The sequence below is a fragment of the Pholcus phalangioides genome, unplaced genomic scaffold, assembly GCF_987345545.1.
Source record: "Pholcus phalangioides strain wild (caught in Gottingen) unplaced genomic scaffold, Ppha-v1.0 ptg000010l_1, whole genome shotgun sequence".
NCBI lineage: Eukaryota > Metazoa > Arthropoda > Arachnida > Araneae > Pholcidae > Pholcus > Pholcus phalangioides.
This window is the reverse complement of record NW_028301603.1, coordinates 4,422,309-4,444,178: the sequence shown is the minus strand read 5'-3', so window position 1 is coordinate 4,444,178 and position 21,870 is coordinate 4,422,309. Positions and strand designations below refer to the sequence as shown.

The 21,870-nt window shown below is 37.2% G+C and overlaps 1 protein-coding gene across 2 annotated transcripts in view; it reads right to left on the bottom strand.

The window, feature by feature from the left end:
• The window catches only part of LOC149080775 (uncharacterized), a 63,974-nt gene that overhangs the window by 35,080 nt on the left and 7,024 nt on the right, over positions 1–21,870 (bottom strand). The window contains exon 1 of one of the 2 annotated variants that reach the window (XM_089237467.1): positions 733–836. The exons of the other annotated variant lie outside the window; for it this stretch is intronic. The gene's annotated coding sequence lies outside the window, so the exon portion shown is untranslated. Of the gene's footprint in view, positions 1–732; positions 837–21,870 lie in introns of those variants that run through there. 2 annotated transcript variants of the gene reach the window in all.

The following is a 21,870-nucleotide window of genomic DNA, read 5'->3' as shown; positions in this document are numbered from 1 at the left end:
ATAATTTGTAATTTTAATAAAAACTAATTGACAAAGTATTTCATAAAACTTGAATTTAATTTAGTTTAAATTAATTATTTAAGTTTCTGAACATTAGTTATGCAACGAAAAACCCATCAGCTCAGAATTCCAATTTCCCAAAGAACATAATCTGTTGAAAATATTTTTATATGCATGAAATGCAGTGGGATTTTTTTGTCAAGAGAAAAATTTTTAGAATATTCCTAAAACTTCTAAAACTTTCTTATCCATAATATAATACAAATTCAGAAAAGAAAAAAACAGACGCTGCAATACTATTGAATATTTGAAAATTTTTCAAAACAATTTTTCGTTGTAATAATTTTAGCAATTTTCTTCAGAATATTGTTAATTTTAGTACTTTTTTCTCCCCCTCACCAATGAAAACCGTGCGGACATTTATTTGAAAACTTACGACCCATTTTTGGGCCGAGCAATGATGATTACATACATAATTACTATATTCTCTTGTAATCTACAGAATGCTTCTCACCGACCCGTAAGTATAATCATGGTAACAAATAACATAATTTGAAGATATAATATGGTAATTCACATACACACACACAAAGCAAAGCTCAACATTAGAATTATGACAGCAAATTTACCCAATAGAAAGATAATTTTTCTTTTTTAACCCGTCCCGTAAAATACGGGCGCAGATCATCTTAATCGTACGGTAGTATCCGATAATCTAAAGTGATTTCTTACCGAATCTGGTCGCGATATTTTCGTTTTTCGATCGCACTGCAGTTCAACTCGTAGATGATACGTATACCATTAGCAAATAGTGGATAAGATTCGTCTGGTCGTTTCTAAACTCAGTCAGTGACCACCAGTCACAAGTCCGTCACACTAGTGTTCAACCCAATGAGTGAATTAAAAATAAGTAAAAAAAAACGATATCTGGGTCACGAGTAACGTTGAAGTCGAGACCAGTCAAGCGTACTGATTGTGTTCATACGCATACGCTCTCGAGTGAAAGACCCATACGTATTCCGAATTCGTACGAGAATAAAGCGTCCACAATGTATATCGCGTCCAATAAGGAGAGAATGCCTATTTCTTTTTCCTTCTATAAGTGTGTTTTTACGTTCTACATATCTCGAGAAAAAAGACGCATCTTTGTCCCTTTTTACTCTGCGTATAATGGCGTGTGAAATGAAGCGTTCGAACTCTTCATCGAAAGTTATTTTCGGTAGAATGCCGATGGCATTTTGGTTTTTTTTTCCTCTCAGTGTATCTGTATTCTGTGTGTCAGAATTCTTTTTCAGAAGAGAGAGAGAGAGAGAGAAAGCTGGGGATTACAGAAATTTTAAGGAAACATGTCGCGGCTATGAGAGAGGTACAAGAGAAAGCTTGGGGATTGTAGAAATTTTGAGGAAACGCGTGTGGTGCCCATGTATGGTGTCGTATCCAAAAAGCGAAAGCCGGTGATTCGGCCGAAAGTGAAGCATTGAGAAAAAAAAAAATAGTTTTCCTTGGTGAAGAATATGAGACTGAAAGAATCTAATTTCATGGAATTTTTACGAAATTTATTTATTTTCTTCAAGGAAAAATTGTGGAATATGCACGGATTTTCTAATGAATATAGGCTACAGGGTATATATAGAAATATATACGGGTCCTATCGAAAGGGTAAAATACAGGGTCCTATAGAAATTCGTGATTCATAAAAATTGAAGGATCCGATACATTTGAGTGCGCAATGCGAGAAAGTTATTACCACGAAGAAGGATTTTTTTTTTCGTGCAGAAAAGAACATTAGTTCAAATTTCTGTCGATAGAGGCTCCATGTAAACAAGCAAATCACAGAATTCTGAACCTAAACTTTTCTTCAATCTCTTCTGTTTCCGAAACGTTCGTAAAGCTTCAGCCGTTGATTGGTGACTGAAGTTAAAACAATTCACCGATAGTTCTTGATCCCCCTAATATCAACATCTCAATATCCTATGCGAATGCCAGTAACGCGAAAATTCAGAAATCAGTTGTAAATTGTACACACCATGCATTTTACAGGATTCTGATTCGCTTATTTCCAGTAAATTTCCTTTCGTGCATCACCCTCTATCGACAAAAATTTGAATTTTTCTCAGTGACAAAATTGTACACCAGTTTGCGATAACAAGTTTTTGGGAAACCGCATGCAAATGATGCAATCGAACCCGGTTATATCGAACGTGGATATTACGAATTTTCACATATAACGAATTTTTCCATGTCCCGTGAATTTCGTATTGCTTATCTGTGTTATTTTGATCGCCTATAACGAACACCGATTTCAGCAAAGTACACCTATATAACGAATTTTTTAATAGGTTTTCAAACAACAATTTTCGAGAATTTTTCTTTGCATTCTTATCTGAAAATTTACCTTTCTACAATGCTTAGCTACAGCTGAAAACGCTCCTCTTTGTTTCCTGGGATGTTAGAATGGATACACCAACAGAAGACAGAACTATTGGTACGTTTTTTGGTAATTTGGTGTAAAGTCTTTGCTTATTATTATTATTTTTAATGTTCTTCAATGACTCCTATTCTGCTTGAAGAAGGAAAAGAATGGTTATTATTATTTATTATTATTATTTTTTTAGTCTCAAGATCATAACCTCCAAAGCGTCTTTGCTACATTTGCCACCAATGGCGTCAGAGCCGGGATGATGTAGATGCTTCCCCCCACACAGTATTCTTTACCAAGCGTCAGAGTAGCCCCTGAATTGATTCAGAAATCAAAGCTTCGTACGTAAAACTCTATTCGAGCACCCACAGGTTTCAAATACTTCTGACGCCCTTGTTTGGCACTTTTCTTTAGCTAGATTCCGACGTTGATTGTGGTGGCATTATCGTATGCGAGTAGACTTTTAGAACGTCCGAGCGTGAAGCGCTTTCCACTGATTTCAAAATTTTAGCTGTACAGTTGGCCTGAAGCCAAAAAGAGGGGCAAAAAGTGAGGTATCGAAGAAATTTGGGATTACTCGAAGTTCACGATTTCGAAAACAGAAATCGAAATTATGCGCGCGCGCGCGTGTGTGTGTGTGAGAAGAATCCGGTGGTGATCTGTGAACATCTACTAAACCACACATGTACCTCGTCCATATTCCTCTGGGGAATTTCTAACGAACTGCTACTTGTTGAGATGTGCATGACCGTGTTGTGAACTTAATGTGAAGCTTGTTTCTGTGTAATGCTTGTTATAGTGCTGTCATCTGCCACATATTTATCGAACTACGAGTTTGTTTGAAGATTTTATCGTTGTAGGCCTGTTAGGCCTGTTGCTCTCTGCGGCGAGACTTTCTAATGGGGAGATCGGCTTGCATTCGCAGCTCGAAGTTGGGAACCACAAAAAAAACCAACTTCAGCCGACCACCTCTGCGGCGACGGTGGGGTTTTAACCTGGGACCTCGCGATGCGAGTCCGTCACTATAACCACACGATCACCACAGGGGCTGATCTGAACAGCCGGAAGAACGAAGAATAGATTCACAGAGAATTACACTGATATGGAAGCAGCTCTTTTTTTTAAATATATTTTCCAAGCCAGTACGGATACAACGAAGTTTTCGTACCTGTACTGGCTTGTCTGTACATCGCACAAATTTGCTGTGTCCGTACAGATTCGATGTTTTTTTCCGACTTCGTTATAAGTCTGTATTCTAATTCGTTGAACTTTTATGACTTTTTAAGCAATTTATGAATTTATGGGACGCCCGGTACATCAAAATGCTAAGAATCATCGAAATTTTGAGGAAACGTGTAGCATTCGTGTTTGGTGTCATATCCAAAACCAAGAATTTGAGATTAGGTCTAAAAAATCGAAGAAATATTTAACCTTGGAGAGATGAGACGAAAAAAATTAGCTTTATGGAAATTTATGAAATTTATTACCCTGTAATATCCGTTGTATATTACGATGTACAGGGTGTCCCGTAAGTCCTAATTAGACCTTTATCCCATCAACCGTCCGTCGTAGGGGTGTGATTCCAATTTTTAAAAAAAATGCTCAAATGGGGTGCAGAAGTTAGTCTGTACCGGTTTCGGGAGTAAAAATACAGTGTGTTACAAAATAAAAAAAACTAAATTTTTATGTCGGCACCCTGTCCTCAAACTTCTAATTGGAAAGTTGTTGCCCCGTATCTCCTGAGGAAAACAAAAAATATTTCATGTTTCTAGGTGTATTGTTCGCGGAGATATTTCAAATGAAAAACAAAGAAAAATGGAAAAAGAATATTGATTAACGGACACGCTTCTTTCTCTCATATGTGCTGTCATTGCTTTTCTCCGATATTTTGAATTCAAATATCTCACTGATTGTGTTCATACGCATACGCTCTCGAGTGAAAGACCCATACGTATTCCGAATTCGTACGAGAATAAAGCGTCCACAATGTATATCGCGTCCAATAAGGAGAGAATGCCTATTTCTTTTTCCTTCTATAAGTGTGTTTTTACGTTCTACATATCTCGAGAAAAAAGACGCATCTTTGTCCCTTTTTACTCTGCGTATAATGGCGTGTGAAATGAAGCGTTCGAACTCTTCATCGAAAGTTATTTTCGGTAGAATGCCGATGGCATTTTGGTTTTTTTTTCCTCTCAGTGTATCTGTATTCTGTGTGTCAGAATTCTTTTTCAGAAGAGAGAGAGAGAGAGAGAAAGCTGGGGATTACAGAAATTTTAAGGAAACATGTCGCGGCTATGAGAGAGGTACAAGAGAAAGCTTGGGGATTGTAGAAATTTTGAGGAAACGCGTGTGGTGCCCATGTATGGTGTCGTATCCAAAAAGCGAAAGCCGGTGATTCGGCCGAAAGTGAAGCATTGAGAAAAAAAAAAATAGTTTTCCTTGGTGAAGAATATGAGACTGAAAGAATCTAATTTCATGGAATTTTTACGAAATTTATTTATTTTCTTCAAGGAAAAATTGTGGAATATGCACGGATTTTCTAATGAATATAGGCTACAGGGTATATATAGAAATATATACGGGTCCTATCGAAAGGGTAAAATACAGGGTCCTATAGAAATTCGTGATTCATAAAAATTGAAGGATCCGATACATTTGAGTGCGCAATGCGAGAAAGTTATTACCACGAAGAAGGATTTTTTTTTTCGTGCAGAAAAGAACATTAGTTCAAATTTCTGTCGATAGAGGCTCCATGTAAACAAGCAAATCACAGAATTCTGAACCTAAACTTTTCTTCAATCTCTTCTGTTTCCGAAACGTTCGTAAAGCTTCAGCCGTTGATTGGTGACTGAAGTTAAAACAATTCACCGATAGTTCTTGATCCCCCTAATATCAACATCTCAATATCCTATGCGAATGCCAGTAACGCGAAAATTCAGAAATCAGTTGTAAATTGTACACACCATGCATTTTACAGGATTCTGATTCGCTTATTTCCAGTAAATTTCCTTTCGTGCATCACCCTCTATCGACAAAAATTTGAATTTTTCTCAGTGACAAAATTGTACACCAGTTTGCGATAACAAGTTTTTGGGAAACCGCATGCAAATGATGCAATCGAACCCGGTTATATCGAACGTGGATATTACGAATTTTCACATATAACGAATTTTTCCATGTCCCGTGAATTTCGTATTGCTTATCTGTGTTATTTTGATCGCCTATAACGAACACCGATTTCAGCAAAGTACACCTATATAACGAATTTTTTAATAGGTTTTCAAACAACAATTTTCGAGAATTTTTCTTTGCATTCTTATCTGAAAATTTACCTTTCTACAATGCTTAGCTACAGCTGAAAACGCTCCTCTTTGTTTCCTGGGATGTTAGAATGGATACACCAACAGAAGACAGAACTATTGGTACGTTTTTTGGTAATTTGGTGTAAAGTCTTTGCTTATTATTATTATTTTTAATGTTCTTCAATGACTCCTATTCTGCTTGAAGAAGGAAAAGAATGGTTATTATTATTTATTATTATTATTTTTTTAGTCTCAAGATCATAACCTCCAAAGCGTCTTTGCTACATTTGCCACCAATGGCGTCAGAGCCGGGATGATGTAGATGCTTCCCCCCACACAGTATTCTTTACCAAGCGTCAGAGTAGCCCCTGAATTGATTCAGAAATCAAAGCTTCGTACGTAAAACTCTATTCGAGCACCCACAGGTTTCAAATACTTCTGACGCCCTTGTTTGGCACTTTTCTTTAGCTAGATTCCGACGTTGATTGTGGTGGCATTATCGTATGCGAGTAGACTTTTAGAACGTCCGAGCGTGAAGCGCTTTCCACTGATTTCAAAATTTTAGCTGTACAGTTGGCCTGAAGCCAAAAAGAGGGGCAAAAAGTGAGGTATCGAAGAAATTTGGGATTACTCGAAGTTCACGATTTCGAAAACAGAAATCGAAATTATGCGCGCGCGCGCGTGTGTGTGTGTGAGAAGAATCCGGTGGTGATCTGTGAACATCTACTAAACCACACATGTACCTCGTCCATATTCCTCTGGGGAATTTCTAACGAACTGCTACTTGTTGAGATGTGCATGACCGTGTTGTGAACTTAATGTGAAGCTTGTTTCTGTGTAATGCTTGTTATAGTGCTGTCATCTGCCACATATTTATCGAACTACGAGTTTGTTTGAAGATTTTATCGTTGTAGGCCTGTTAGGCCTGTTGCTCTCTGCGGCGAGACTTTCTAATGGGGAGATCGGCTTGCATTCGCAGCTCGAAGTTGGGAACCACAAAAAAAACCAACTTCAGCCGACCACCTCTGCGGCGACGGTGGGGTTTTAACCTGGGACCTCGCGATGCGAGTCCGTCACTATAACCACACGATCACCACAGGGGCTGATCTGAACAGCCGGAAGAACGAAGAATAGATTCACAGAGAATTACACTGATATGGAAGCAGCTCTTTTTTTTAAATATATTTTCCAAGCCAGTACGGATACAACGAAGTTTTCGTACCTGTACTGGCTTGTCTGTACATCGCACAAATTTGCTGTGTCCGTACAGATTCGATGTTTTTTTCCGACTTCGTTATAAGTCTGTATTCTAATTCGTTGAACTTTTATGACTTTTTAAGCAATTTATGAATTTATGGGACGCCCGGTACATCAAAATGCTAAGAATCATCGAAATTTTGAGGAAACGTGTAGCATTCGTGTTTGGTGTCATATCCAAAACCAAGAATTTGAGATTAGGTCTAAAAAATCGAAGAAATATTTAACCTTGGAGAGATGAGACGAAAAAAATTAGCTTTATGGAAATTTATGAAATTTATTACCCTGTAATATCCGTTGTATATTACGATGTACAGGGTGTCCCGTAAGTCCTAATTAGACCTTTATCCCATCAACCGTCCGTCGTAGGGGTGTGATTCCAATTTTTAAAAAAAATGCTCAAATGGGGTGCAGAAGTTAGTCTGTACCGGTTTCGGGAGTAAAAATACAGTGTGTTACAAAATAAAAAAAACTAAATTTTTATGTCGGCACCCTGTCCTCAAACTTCTAATTGGAAAGTTGTTGCCCCGTATCTCCTGAGGAAAACAAAAAATATTTCATGTTTCTAGGTGTATTGTTCGCGGAGATATTTCAAATGAAAAACAAAGAAAAATGGAAAAAGAATATTGATTAACGGACACGCTTCTTTCTCTCATATGTGCTGTCATTGCTTTTCTCCGATATTTTGAATTCAAATATCTCAGCTAAAATTGCACTCATAAACGCGAAACTTTTTTGTTGTGTTCAGGAGAGACAGAGCTCAGATAAATCCAAAAATTTGGATTTTTGTGACACACCATATTTTCACTCTCAAAACTGGTACAGAGTGGCTTTTCAACACATTTTGAGCATTTTTTTTAAATTGGAACCCTATTTGCATTAATATTTGCAGGATATAATCAAAATACCCATTCTACTGATTTTTCTCACCAAATATCTATTTCACTTAACATTGTAACCTTGGATATTTGTATGAGCTCTTGGTGATATGTGTTCCCAATGTGCATTACCTTCATAGTAGTGTTTATGTGCATTCCCAATACTATAAAAAAGGGAATTTTTTTTGTAATGTAAATAATATACGTGAGTAATTCAAATGTGCATGGCCAGCACTGCCAACTAAGGCTCTGTTCGATTATTCCCGTCGCAGTGGAGGCTCTATGTCAATGATTCCCAACGTAGGCGTTAACGCCCCCTGCGGGCGATGAAATGTTCCAGGGGGCGGTAGAAACTACGGGTACAACATGGGACCCTATGGGTTAAATTGCGTCCGGATTGCCTTGCATCAGTCCGGGGTTGTGAGCGATTCTATCTATCTATCTATTTCACTTAACAGTGACATTATTTGATAAAATTTTCAGGTCACAAGGAAGTTATGCCGCAGTATTGAGAATTAAGAAATGTTTTTTTCAGATTCACCAATAACGCAGTGCGGACGTTAAGCCAAAACTATATTTGGGCCCCCCCCCCCCACCCCAGATTCATGGCCCTCATATACTGCAGCACAGATATGGGCAAAGATATTTAAGACTTATAAAGTCTCTGGGCAAAGATATTTGACGTTCCCCGCTATAGTGAATTCATAGTATGTAAAACAAAAAAAAAATGATAAGAATCGTTTGAGTCCCCGGACTGGAACCCTGCCAGCCCCACCCTTTCGGAGCCATTCCCTGATTCCGTATACAGTCAAACCTCGTTAGTGCGCCACCCGGTTAACACGTCACTCCGCTTACCGGATCACTTTTTGGAAGTACCAATTATCCTCAACCAGGAATTGGCACAGCTATGGCTCACTCCGCTTATCAAGTCATATTTTTACTCTCCCAAGAGTGACTCATGTGACTCATTAACGAGGTTTGACTGTATTTCAGGCGGGAAAAGTCAGCATGAAAAAAAAAAGCATTAATTTTTTTAGAGATTTTACAGAAGTATTGAAAACACTTTTTTTAAACATGATTCTCGAAATATTTCAAGAGTTATGTATTTTTTATTATTAAAAAATTCAACTGTATATTTCACCCTAAATTGAAATAATTCAAGAATTATGAAAAAACAATTTTTCTCAGAATTAGTGACAGAATTTGTTTTTTTTTTTAGAATTAAGTGAAACTTTTTCTATGCAATTAGTGAAAAAATAATAATTTTTTCAATTTTACTGAAAATAAGAATTAATGAAAACAATGATTTTATTCATAGTAACTTTCAAGAATAATGTCGCTGAGCTGATTTTATAATTGAAACAAAAATAAATTTAGAATTATTGGAAGAAATAATTCAAAAAATTAACGAATAAGACTATTTCATAATGGAAAAATAATTCCAGAATAACTGCATATACAAGACAAACCTTGGAATTATAAAAATTTCGGGAAATTTCGGTGCCATACACCAAAGCGAAAGCTTGAGAGTAGGCCTAAAGAGAAACGTTGCAAAAATATTTTTCTTTGGTGAAGGATAAAACCAAAAAAAATATTAATAATAATAATAATAAATTTTATGGAATTTTCACGAAATTAAATAATTTTTTCCTGCAAAAATTATGAAATTTTCTTGAAATTTCAAATTTTTACTGGAAATTATCTTATATAAAAATGAAAAGTCAGATGCCGGAATAGCTAAATTATCCGGATATCAACCGGGAAATACGATAAAAACACTGCCAAGTATGACTACACCCAGAACTTTCTTACAGAATGTATAAAAAACTATTAAAAAAAACGTGTACACAATTTCTAAATTTTTTTCGGAGGAAAAAAAGTAAAAAATCTGTGCCTTACATAAACTACACAAAAACAGAAAATTTAAGTTTTTTGCAACAAATATAAATGAAAACACTGAGAACAAGTTTCTCATAAATTGAAATCCAAATGAAATCCAACGGTTTGCAGGGTTAGCATCGCTAAGGTCACGAATTTTTTTGACAGGAAAAAAATAACTCAAAAAGCAGCCGATAGATAGCACTGGTACAAGTGACTTTGGTGGAAATATGCAAATGAGACGGTTATAAGAACTTGCGCTCCTAATCCACAGCCAGTTAACCGTTATAAACGGTGTATGTGGACCTGCTGCACTCTGCCGTTGCTGGATGTGTGACTACTAGCCTGCAATGTATTATCCCCTGTGGTGGTGGTGGTCAAGTGAAACACATACTGCCGTAATAAACGATTTGGAGGCATTCTGTTTCTTATTTGCGTATCTTTTTTTTTACATGTGTACGTCAGCGCCACCTTTTGGCTGTTTGAGTAATTTTTTTTTCTTTCGTAAGAAAATTCCCGTGACCTAGTGATGCTATCCCTGCAAACCGTTTTTTATTTAGGTTATTTTTCCCGGTTGTTATGAATTTTCCAAGTTTCTACGGACTTTTTGCCCACCCTGTACAACAGCTGTCAGAGAATATCTTTATTCAACAACCTTTTTATGTTACAAGAATCGTTACGTGATTTATTAATGAAAACCTAAGAAAGTTCATTCGTGAAAGTTGCTTGACGATTTTCATTTTTCATCAAGTTTATTTGTTATGAAAGATATTTTTCTTGAATTTTGGGAAAGTAAAAATTTATTCATATAATAACTTAAATTTTTTTTTAATCTAAATCAATTCTATTCAAGAAAAATTAATAAATAAAATTTGATTTAATTAAAAAGTTTTTTTATTTGACATGAGGTATTTCGAAAATATTTGTTTGGTTTTATTCTCATTTGTTTAAATCCAAGATGCATTCACTGTTTCTGCTCACAGATGGCGCTAACATATAACACAAAAATTGGTTTCAGTTTCGTTTCATGGTACTCAATCTCAAATTTTCGAGGGAAAACGAATCAACATCGGAAATAAATTCAAATCGTATAATTTATTTCACTGCCTAAAATCAGTTAACGTTTAAAATTATTTCTTTTTGATTTCCCTTCAGTGACGCTCAAAGAACTCCAGGATAATTCTTCGATTGCGTTTTCAAATTAATCGAAATCAACTCAAATGAGTCTCTCTTAACCCATTTCTACGCATAATATATACACATCATTAAACATAATATAATCATCAAGCGTAATAGAATCATTACTTGCAATAGAATCATTAGTTATGAAAATAATCTTAATCCTTGAATAAAATTCAAGTAATATTTTTTGTAAATAACTGGCACACACATTTTTATAAGCGAAATTCGGGTTGGCTAAAATCGTGGAATATCCCACAAAATATGGTAATATGGTCACTCATGTACATCAGTTTCTGGTCCGCTGTCGATAGTAATATTGCGTATCTGGCTCGTGGACTAAAAAAGTTGTGCACCTTGACTTTAGAAGTATTACACCATCCATTTTCATGATTCGAACACAAACGGCCATCTCAGGAGTATCATGGGCCACCGGGAAAAGTGGTTTTTCTGAGGCCCGTACCTTGCTAGAAATGTCTGCTTACCAGTTCACATGTCCCCCTTCATGAGGCCCCCGGTCCTTGCCCATGCATTTAGATGGCATTGGCGAACACTTGAAACGGCGTGAAACCGTTATCACCTATGGTTACGACTTTCAGGCCTAATATAGTACATTCCAACATGTACCACATGTACCAACCGCATAGGAATTTGGACGATATTCGCATGTGTGTTTAGTACCTAACAGTGTGAAGAATCATGTCAAATCGAAAGATTTGTCCCAGTGCCTCAACCCCAATTTTTAAGTATTTAAATTTGGTTAATTATAAATATTAGTCGAAAATTGGTAGTATTTGGAGCAAGGCTGCATGCCTGGTTCCGTTATATTGAAATACGGTCGTTCTAATTATATGAATGCAAATTTTCATCAGATTAGTGATCATTACCTGGCAAGTACATGTAAATTCTGGCACACGTGAACACTAGTGCTCGGATTTGAAAATGTCTGCGTATTCATCAAATTCATTAGAGCAGTGCTTCCCAAAGTCGATAGTATTCCCCCCCCCCCCGGAGGAGCCATGGAATAGTCCAGGAGGGCAGTGGAAGCTACGGGCATATCATACGATCCCATGGATCAGCTTGAGTTGGAGGGTATTGAGGGAAGAAAAATTTTTAGAAAGGGGCAATGGAGCAAGAAGTTTTTAAAACTCTGCATTATAGGAACACGTTCATACTACAGTCAGACTCGGTTGCAACGGCCTTGGTCGTAACGACATCTCGAGAGCTCATAGAGCTCATCGCATTGAAAAAATATTTGTCTGTGGTTAATACCTATATAACGTTTAAAAAAAAAAAAGATTTTTTGCATGTTTGATGCTCAGACTTGCTCATTGACATGACCAGTATGCAGGGTGTCTGGTAAGGGCTAATGCGGCATTTATCTCATAAACCAGAGATGTGATTGCAATTTAAAAAATGCTCAAGAAACATTCCCAAATTACCCTGTACCAGTTTTGGGAGCGACAATCCAGTGTGTAAGAAAGTAATATTCAACATTCACCAGCACTTGTACCAGTGCTCTTCAATATTCAACGAGTTATTTGAATTCAAAATCGCAGAAAAGTTTGGAAATGACAGCAAAAACGAATGGACGTTGCTCCTTTCCCTCTTCTATATGCTGTATTTTCCCAACTTTTCTTCGATTTTCGAATTCAAATATCTCTGCGAATATTGCAGTTAAAAACATAGGATCTCTTATATTGTACTTGCGAACGACAGGGCAGCAACTTTCTAATTTGGTACTTGAGGACGAGGGGGACGAGGGGGACCACAATTGTCAAGAGGCTAAGGCAGGGGTTCTTGACCTATGGGTCGTGACCCAAAATTGGGTCGCCGGGGATCTAGAAATGGGTCGGTATCTAAATCCACTAACAACCATGGACCCTGACCTATGGGGCCCCGACTCAAACGTGATTCGCAGAGACTTCCGAGAAGGGTCGTACAAATTCACTTACAGTCGGAGATTCTTGAGGTATGGATCACGACCCAACGTTCATTCGTTGGAGCTTCCGAGATGGATCACGAAAATCCACTTAGCCAGGGACTTGAGCACAACCCAGACTTGGTTGGCAGGGGCTTCCGAGATGGATCGTATAAATTCGCTTACAGCCAGGAATTCTTGAGCTACGAGTCACGTCTTGAAGCTTTGTGGAGGGGCTTCCAAGATGTGTATTACAAATCGTCTAACAGCCAGGGGCTCTTGAGATTATGGATCACGACCCAAACTTGATTCGCAGAGGCTCCCAAGACGAGTCGTAAAAATCCACTTGCAGTCCTGTTATAAATGCACTTATTGCTTCACTGTTGTCTCTATAATTTCGAAAAACAAGGTCACATGGGACGCGAAGTGATGTGGTTGCTGATTTCGGGTCGCGGCTGAAAAAAGAGGTTAAGAACCCCTTGACTAAGGTGATCCAAAAAATTCTATCACCATTTCTTTGGGGGTACTTACACATAAAGGTTTTTCATGAACAATTCTTAAATGCTCACCCCCATTCCATTGCCCCCTACCACATTTTCATTTTGAAGAAAACATTTGAAATCTAAGGGACACACAGCTGTGGCCATACAACGCCACTGACAACAGACTACAACAACTATGACGTCAAAAGTGCAAATAAAAATACTGAATTGAAGGGAACAACTCTCACCACCGCAGACGCTTCCCTCATTCTGACCACGTTTTTCATTGGGATAGAACGTTTTTTTCGGGAGAAGTTTTCTCTGATTAACAGTATATACGGGACACATTCCCGTATTTCCCCTTATCTTCCCAACACTTTTTGTTTCTAATAATGTCCCGTTTCTTTTTTTTCAAAAAAGCTTGCAAACTTTAATTCATAATCTTTACTAGAATCTCTCTGGGATGATAAGTACTCGCCTCACATTGGCATTTTCCATGTTAATATGCTTTTTTTTCCTCGTGCAATACATTTTGATTCACTACGCACTTGTTGTAGTACTGCAAGTGTGGGCCAAGAATTATAAGCAATATTTGGCAATTTTACTGACAATTGGTGGTATTAGCCCAATTTCCCGTGTTTTTATCGATCAAATTTGTCACCCTAATGAAGTAACAACTTCATGCACAGTATTTGATTGCATCTGATTACTTTTTTTTTTGTCGGAAAAGTTCTTGAAAACGTAAACCTCGGTTATAATGACAATTGCGCGGATTCTCCGATGTTGTCATAACCAAGTTCGACTGCAATTTCACATTACGACGTCCTGTAAGTCACGATACAGTCACAGAGTTCTAAATACCATTTTCACTCCGAGAAAATCTATTTCTTCTCCACCACTCAATGGTCATGTCGACTAATTCCCAATGACCCATGGCTCAATACATAATTGAGTCTCGGCAGGAGTCACTAATAATCGAGCGGAATGCGTAATTTCTTTTGTCCTTCGAAGAATAAATTTCGGACACAGAAGAGATTGAAGTTGAAATTGATTGAAATGTTCATGCTCAACCACTCCTGTCAGACTTTGTGCAGCGTCCTCTATCGACAAAAATTTTGACTAAATTCTTTTCTGCACCAAAAAGAATTCCTCTCCGGGCGAATGCCCCTTTCGCAAGACGCATTCTTGTTCTAATTCCTTCCATTTTTATGAATTTTTAAACTATTTACGACTTTATGGGACACCTAGTACTTGGATTCTGGTGAATGCGAGCACTGATTCGAAAATACCTGCGTATTACATTATATATGTTACGGCGAAAACGTTATGTGATAAATGGGTTACTATACATAATAACCTGTTGTCATGCATGCTTACCAATGTTCTTGGTAAGTTTGATAAATTTATCACTTTACCGGCGATTATGCATAATAACCAAGTGTCGTTGGTAAATTTGATAAATAATTGAAATTTATCGCCTTTATCTGTTATTATGCATAATATCCTAGTCTAATCGATGAATTTGGTGTAGATATGAAAAACTCCAAATGAGTCTAGTTGGTGTGATGATTATAGTCGGAACGCGATATAATGATAACCAATTCCACGATCGTACTCCCTATACAATACATGTATGAATTATCATATATAGTACATATATCATATGTCACTGTTTATCATGTTCAACAACAACATGACGCTTGGGTATTACGCATAATAGCCGGTAAAAGTGATAATCTTTTAGCAATTATTAAATTTACCAACGACGCTTGGGTAATATGCATAATCGCCGGTAAAAATGATAAATTTAGGGAAATTTATCAAACTTACCAAAACGCTTGGTAAGTATGTATAATAACCCCATTTATCACACATTTACCGTAACATATATATTCATCAAATTCATTTGAGGAACACTTTCATATTAATTTCACAAAACAGAGTCCCCACAAGTCACGGTATATTACAGAGTTGTAAATACCACTTTATCTTCGAGAAAATCTAATTCTACTCCACTACAACAAGGTCACTCCATGGTCATGTCGTCGACTAATTCCAAATGACCCATGGCCTAAAATAATTGAGTCCCAGCAGGAATCAGCAATAATCGAGCGGAATGCTTAACTTCCTCTGTCCTTCGAAGAATGGATGTCACTGCCAACGATGCCAAGTATGGTCAACATAGTCATCGTCATGGTCAAGTCGGTATAATCCTAAGGATTCCGTGACATCTACTATGGCCGAAAAAAAAATTGTCCAAAATAGTGTTAAGGTCAATCAGCTGCGGTCATCAACGTCCAACAATGCTCAAGAAGTCGAAATCTCGAAACCAACCCACGCGAGACCTAATTTTCCTTGTTACCAAAAATATACACATGTTATTCAAAAGAAATCGATAACACATGGTTGTTTTTTCTCTCTCTCTCTCTCTCTATACACATGTTAACTCTCTCTCAGAATGTGCGTGTATACCATTAACCTCAGTGATCCAGGAAAAAAAAAATACATGATAATCTCTGGGTGTACCTTTCCTTTTTTTGACCTACATAAGCCAGACTATTAAAAGGCCTAAGCGTAGAAAAAGGGGGGAAAAAACAGTCAAGGCCGTTGCCCTACTCGCTTAGGCCTGCCTTCCTTTTTTAACACTTTTTCCTGCCGTAACGAAATCCATCGTCTCTGGGCAGCTATAACTAGCAAAGATAATTCCAGTATCCATGAAAATTTCAGAATTCATGGAAAAATAATTTCAGAATTGATGAAAATTCAGAATTTATGAAAGAAATAATTCCAGAACTTATCAAATAAATAATTCCAGAACTTATCAAATAAATAATTCCAGAACTTATCAAATAAATAATTCCAGAACTTATCAAATAAATAATTCCAGAACTTATCAAATAAATAATTCCAGAACTTATCAAATAAATAATTCCAGAACTTATCAAATAAATAATTCCAGAACTTATCAAATAAATAATTCCAGAACTTATCAAATAAATAATTCCAAAACTTATCAAATAAATAATTCCAGAACTTATCAAATAAATAATTCCAGAACTTATCAAATAAATAATTCCAGAACTTATCAAATAAATAATTCCAAAATTTATCAAAGAAATAATTCTACAATTTATCAAAGAAATAATTCTACAATTTATCAAAGAAATAATTCCAAATTTATCAAAGAAATAATTCCAAATTTATCAAAGAAATAATTCTACAATTTATCAAAGAAATAATTCTACAATTTATCAATGAAATAATTCCAAAATTTATCAAAGAAATGATTCTGCAATTTATCAAAGAAATAATTCTACAATTTATCAAAGAAATAATTCTACAATTTATCAAAGAAATAATTCTACAATTTATCAAAGAAATAATTCTACAATTTATCAATGAAATAATTCCAAATTTGAAAGAAATAATTCCACAATTTTCATAAAGACAGAATTTATGAAAGACATAATTTCACAATTTATGGAAAAAATAATTCTAGAATTCATGGAAATTCAGAATTTATAGAAGAAATAATTCCACAATTTTCATAAAAGACAGAATTTATGGAAGAAATAATTCCAGAATTTATGGAAAAAAATAATTCTAGAATTCATGGAAATTCATAATTATAATTCCATAATTAATAAATATTCAGAATTTATGGAAGAAATAATTCAAGAATTCATGAAAATAATTCAAAATTTATGAAAATAATTCAGAGTTTATGGAAGAAATAATTCCAGAATTCATGAAAATTCAGAATTTCGGTGCACACCTTTCCTTTGTTGACCTATATATAAGGCAGACCATTAAAAGGCCTAAGCGTATAGAAAAGAAGAAAAAAAAAATAGTCAAGGCCTTTGCCCTACTAGAGCTTAGCGCTCCCCACACAACACTTTTTCCTGTAGTAACGAAATCCATCGTCTCTGGGTTTTTGACTGTCTTCAGAAACATGTTTCCTTGTCAAACAACGACACGACAAGAAAGAAGAAACAAACCACAAACGATGGATGATCGATCGATCGATCATCGATCGATTTTCCCCCTCAAGGGCAAGGACTATCCGAAAGACTCTCTCGCATGATTGGTGCCCATTTGCTCGTTATGGTTTGTGAAGCATGTAATGATGGCTGTGGTGTCCTTTTTTCCCCTCCTTCTCGTTACTTTATGGAACAATGTTCTTATCGGTGGAGGATTTTTTTTTTTTTTTTTTCAGTGAGACATATTCATTCATTATTCATTAATTTAAAAAAGAAAATTGGATGAAAAATATACGTGGGAATATATCGTTGACGGTCAGTTGTTGAGGTTGGAGATCCTTTATTTGGGTTATTGGGGACGTCGTAGAGATCTTTATGATGGAAGATTGGTCTCTATAGATGTCGTAAAAAATATATATATATATATATATTTTATGGTGGTGATTATTATAGGTGAATACTGACTGATAACATAATAAATCGATCGGCTTCAGTGGGCCAGAAGATAAATCAGCGATAACACTGCCTGGGTTGGCAGAGGGAATGATTGACATCTGAATCCCGAGAATGCAAATGTGACGCATGTGAGTGTCCGTGTTCAAATGGGCGATTGGCTGTTTGGATTTTTTCCCACCCGGGGTTCCGTTGATCACTACAACACCGCGAGGAATGATCATGAATTTACCGTGGCAAATATCGTTCAAATAAATATCCTAGAACTTCTCTCTCAGAATATCTTCTGAAGTCTTCGATGTTCTTGAAAACGCCAACTATAATTATAACGGCAAGTGCGTGGATTCTTCGATGTCGTTATAACTGAGATTGACTCGGTATGGATTACACCATAAAAGAATCACGATGCTTTGGAATGAAACATTTTCTTTTTCCCATATAAGAGCTAATGAAGTTAACCAGTGACAATTTTCTGTTCCTTGGATACCATTACCGTCGCTCACTAGGTCGCCTTGCGATTGGCAATAAATCATTTCAGTTCAGTCGATACCAGCAACAGCCTGGCTCTATCGTCTCTTATCGCCTTGCTCTATTACTAGACATGGGCTCGTAACCTCTTGTGTTTCGAAGGCCTTTGCGCCAAAAAGACGAAGGCCAAGGATCCCCGATGAGTTGAAGCCAACGGCAACTTTAACAAAATTATGTTCAGCACATACAGTATAAGAAAGAACTAGAAGTTAATTGATATCTTATCGAAGCTCACTGAAAATTCTCCTCGTATTACCCCCCAGTTAAGAACCACTACGTTTACAGCACACCAACTCCGGACATATCGTCATACAGCTATTTACTACCGATCGAGTTCCGTCAGAAATGTTTCTCCCCTAGATAAAATCATGTTATATATCCGTCTTCATCTTGGACAGAGGGAACTTTTCCTGCGAGAGCATGTTCAAGCACCACATGTCGTTGGTCGCCTCTGTTTCGGTAGGGAAAGAACTTATCATCTATGTGCTCTTTCCTAGGATCGAACCCACGGACCCGATGGTTGCTTTTACGGTAGTAAACGAATATCTTACTACTGCGCATCGGTTGAGAACCACTGCCTGACGTTGCTCCTCACATACCATTCCGTCATTTGTCTTCAGAAAATCACCATTTCCCTTACCTTTTCTTTTCATTCCTCTGAACGCAGAGAGACCAATTGAATCTCTCCTTTCAGTTTGTAAGCAGAACCAAATTCCAGGAGCCCGATGAGAAGGCAAAGACAAACTTCGAAATTGCATGCAGTCGAATCAAAATCTCTGGCCAGGAAGTGGTCTTGGCTATCAACGACAAAGCTGGGGTGACGAACTGGTTGCAAGACAAATCCTGGTAGCGGCTGGAAAACTTTTTCGCCATCGGTCCCGTTGTAATACATAATGCATCATGACAACTGATATCACTCTGAAATTTCAAGCACAAGTATCCTAAAAGCGTGATTTCTCTTGACCGGTTTATTGTAATGTAATGTAATAATGTAATTGGTTCAATGTAACAATGTAATCTTGCCTCAAAGTAAGGGTTTTTCTAGGTCTTCTGGTAACACCATATTAAGCTGGAAGCTCTGGGGTAAACTTCTTTTCTTCAATTTTTTACACCATAAATTCACCCGGAAACCGGGCTGCAACTGGAAGTCTTGAATCTCAGATTCATCAAAAATCTCAGCTTAGTAGCTCCAATGAAAGATGAAGGGGCCATGGTAGTGAACACTTCATTTTGACGAATAATTGTCATTTTATAGCCGTAGATGCACTATCAGAAAGAAAATTTATCGTGAAGAGCAAATACCAACGGCTAGAACAGTACTTTCCACAAAGGGTGATATCAACCTTTGGAGGCCACTCAAACGGAGCAAGGGTGGCAGCAGAAGCTATGAGTGAACCCACGATGCTATTGATTGGGGACTGTTAAGAAAAGAAAACTTTCAGGGTGAGGAAGGGCGGGAAATAATTTTGGGACACTTTTTGGGGTGGGTAAAAGCATTCACTCTCAAGTATGGAGCTGAACTTGAAATCAGTAGCCTCACAATTTGGCAACCAAAAGTGACCAAAGCCGATCGCGATCTCTTTCGAGCGCTAAACAACAAAACAAAGCAGGGGGTTCTTAACCAATGTAACAAATCCACTAACAGCCAGGTATTCTTGAGCTGTATATGGGTATATTATATATGTGTATTCTACATGAGTCACGACCGGAACTTGATTCATAGACTTGCGAGATGTGTCGTTTAAATATCCTTATATCCAGGGGCTCTTGAGCTATGGGTCACGATTCAAAGTTTATTCACAGGGATTTCCTAGATGAGTCGTACGAATCCATTTACAGTCTGTCATAAACGCACTTATTGCGTCACAGTTTTTCACTGATTTTGAAGAACAAACAGTCCCTCATATGTCACAAAGCCGACCTTGTTGGTTGTTGATTTTGGGTGTCATGGCTGAAAAAGGTCAAAAACCTCTGATATAAAGATTACCTAATCAGGTACGTACCGGTTCCCTCACCGGTTCGTACTCTTTAGTATTTATTCAACACCATCTACACATGACGAGGTCAACACGATAAGCATCAAGTCCTAATCAACTCGAAGTGGCCTAAGTATGAATTCCATAGCCCTTATAATGATCCCATGTCTGCCGTATTTGATCCAAAATCAGGAGCATAATGACCAATACTTCCTCCTCCTAACCAGACCATAGCTCGCCGCTCTGTCTCAACGAAGAGGTAATATAGCAGGTGGTCAAAGACCTGGGCCATGCTGGGAAAAAAATAACCAATACTCATAATGAATATGTCTTATTCGTTCCAATTCCGGGTAAATTTGTACAGCCTTCGAAAAATCATTACCGTGACCAATTTTTATGAGAAGCCATAGATTTAAATGTCCGAAAAGGAGGAGGAGTCCTCTTGGATCCTTCCGCACTATTAGGCGAGGTTTGAACCATAAATATATAATGAATAAAAGGGAGGCCGGCTGGAAGTCTCAGCCTGGGAATTTTGCATAAGGGCTCCGATAAAAAATGTACGGGCTATGGTTATGGACAATTCATTTTGGCAAATGATTGACATTTATATGGCAATAGATGAACTTATCGGAACGAGAACGAAAAGAGCAAATCCAAAATTTATCCTCGTAAGTACGGTACTTACTTTTAAGTACCGTAGTCACAGATATTTTTAAGACCACGGTGCTTTACAAAGAGTGTGGTCCCTTGAGGGGTCGCTGAAACTGACTGGGTTTCTTTAGAAGGCGTAACATCCTATACTTCGAATTTAGATTGGGGCCTGCAAGGAAAATAAATTTTCAGTGCCAGATGTGGAGTCAAACCAGAAGTCTAATCATTGAGCCTAACCATTTTGCTGACCGTCCAAAGCACAATTGGGGGGGGGGGTCTGTTTCTCATAGTGAAAGAACCAAAAAAGATTGCCAAATCAGGTTCGTACCAGTTCCCATACCAGTTCGTACCAGTTCCCATACCAGTTCGTACCGTTCAGCATTTAACACCTTCTACAACATGAAAAGATCGAAATGATGAAACATCAAGTCTTAATCAACTCGAAGTGGCCTAAATATGAATTCCATATCACTCTCATAACGATGCCATGTCGGCCATATTTGATACAAAATCAGGAGCAAAATGACTGCCTATATTTCTCACTCGTTCTAATTCCGGGTACTCTATAATTCTTAGAAAAAATGATTACAGTAACCAATTCTTATGGGAAGCCATAGAAACAAATGTTATACAGCTTATATATAGCATTCTTACGATGGAGAAAAACTTAATATGGGAGCCATTTTCTCTAAAATAGATGAGGTAGGAGGGGAAGGGGATCGTACAGAAACATTCTATTTTGCGGAAAAGTAATGAGTCAGGGGAGTGTGATTTATGCCCATTGAAGAGTGACCCAGATAAGCAATTCATTTTCCTGGTGATAAGCGCAAAACTCTGACCAAGATCAGTTCGAGAACCTGATTTTGTTTTTGGATAGCTGAAAAAGATAACTGGCAGGGGAGGGGGGAAGGATGGTCTTAAAAATCAAGCCTCTTTTTTCTAGCAATGGCTACTAAAAAATTAGGA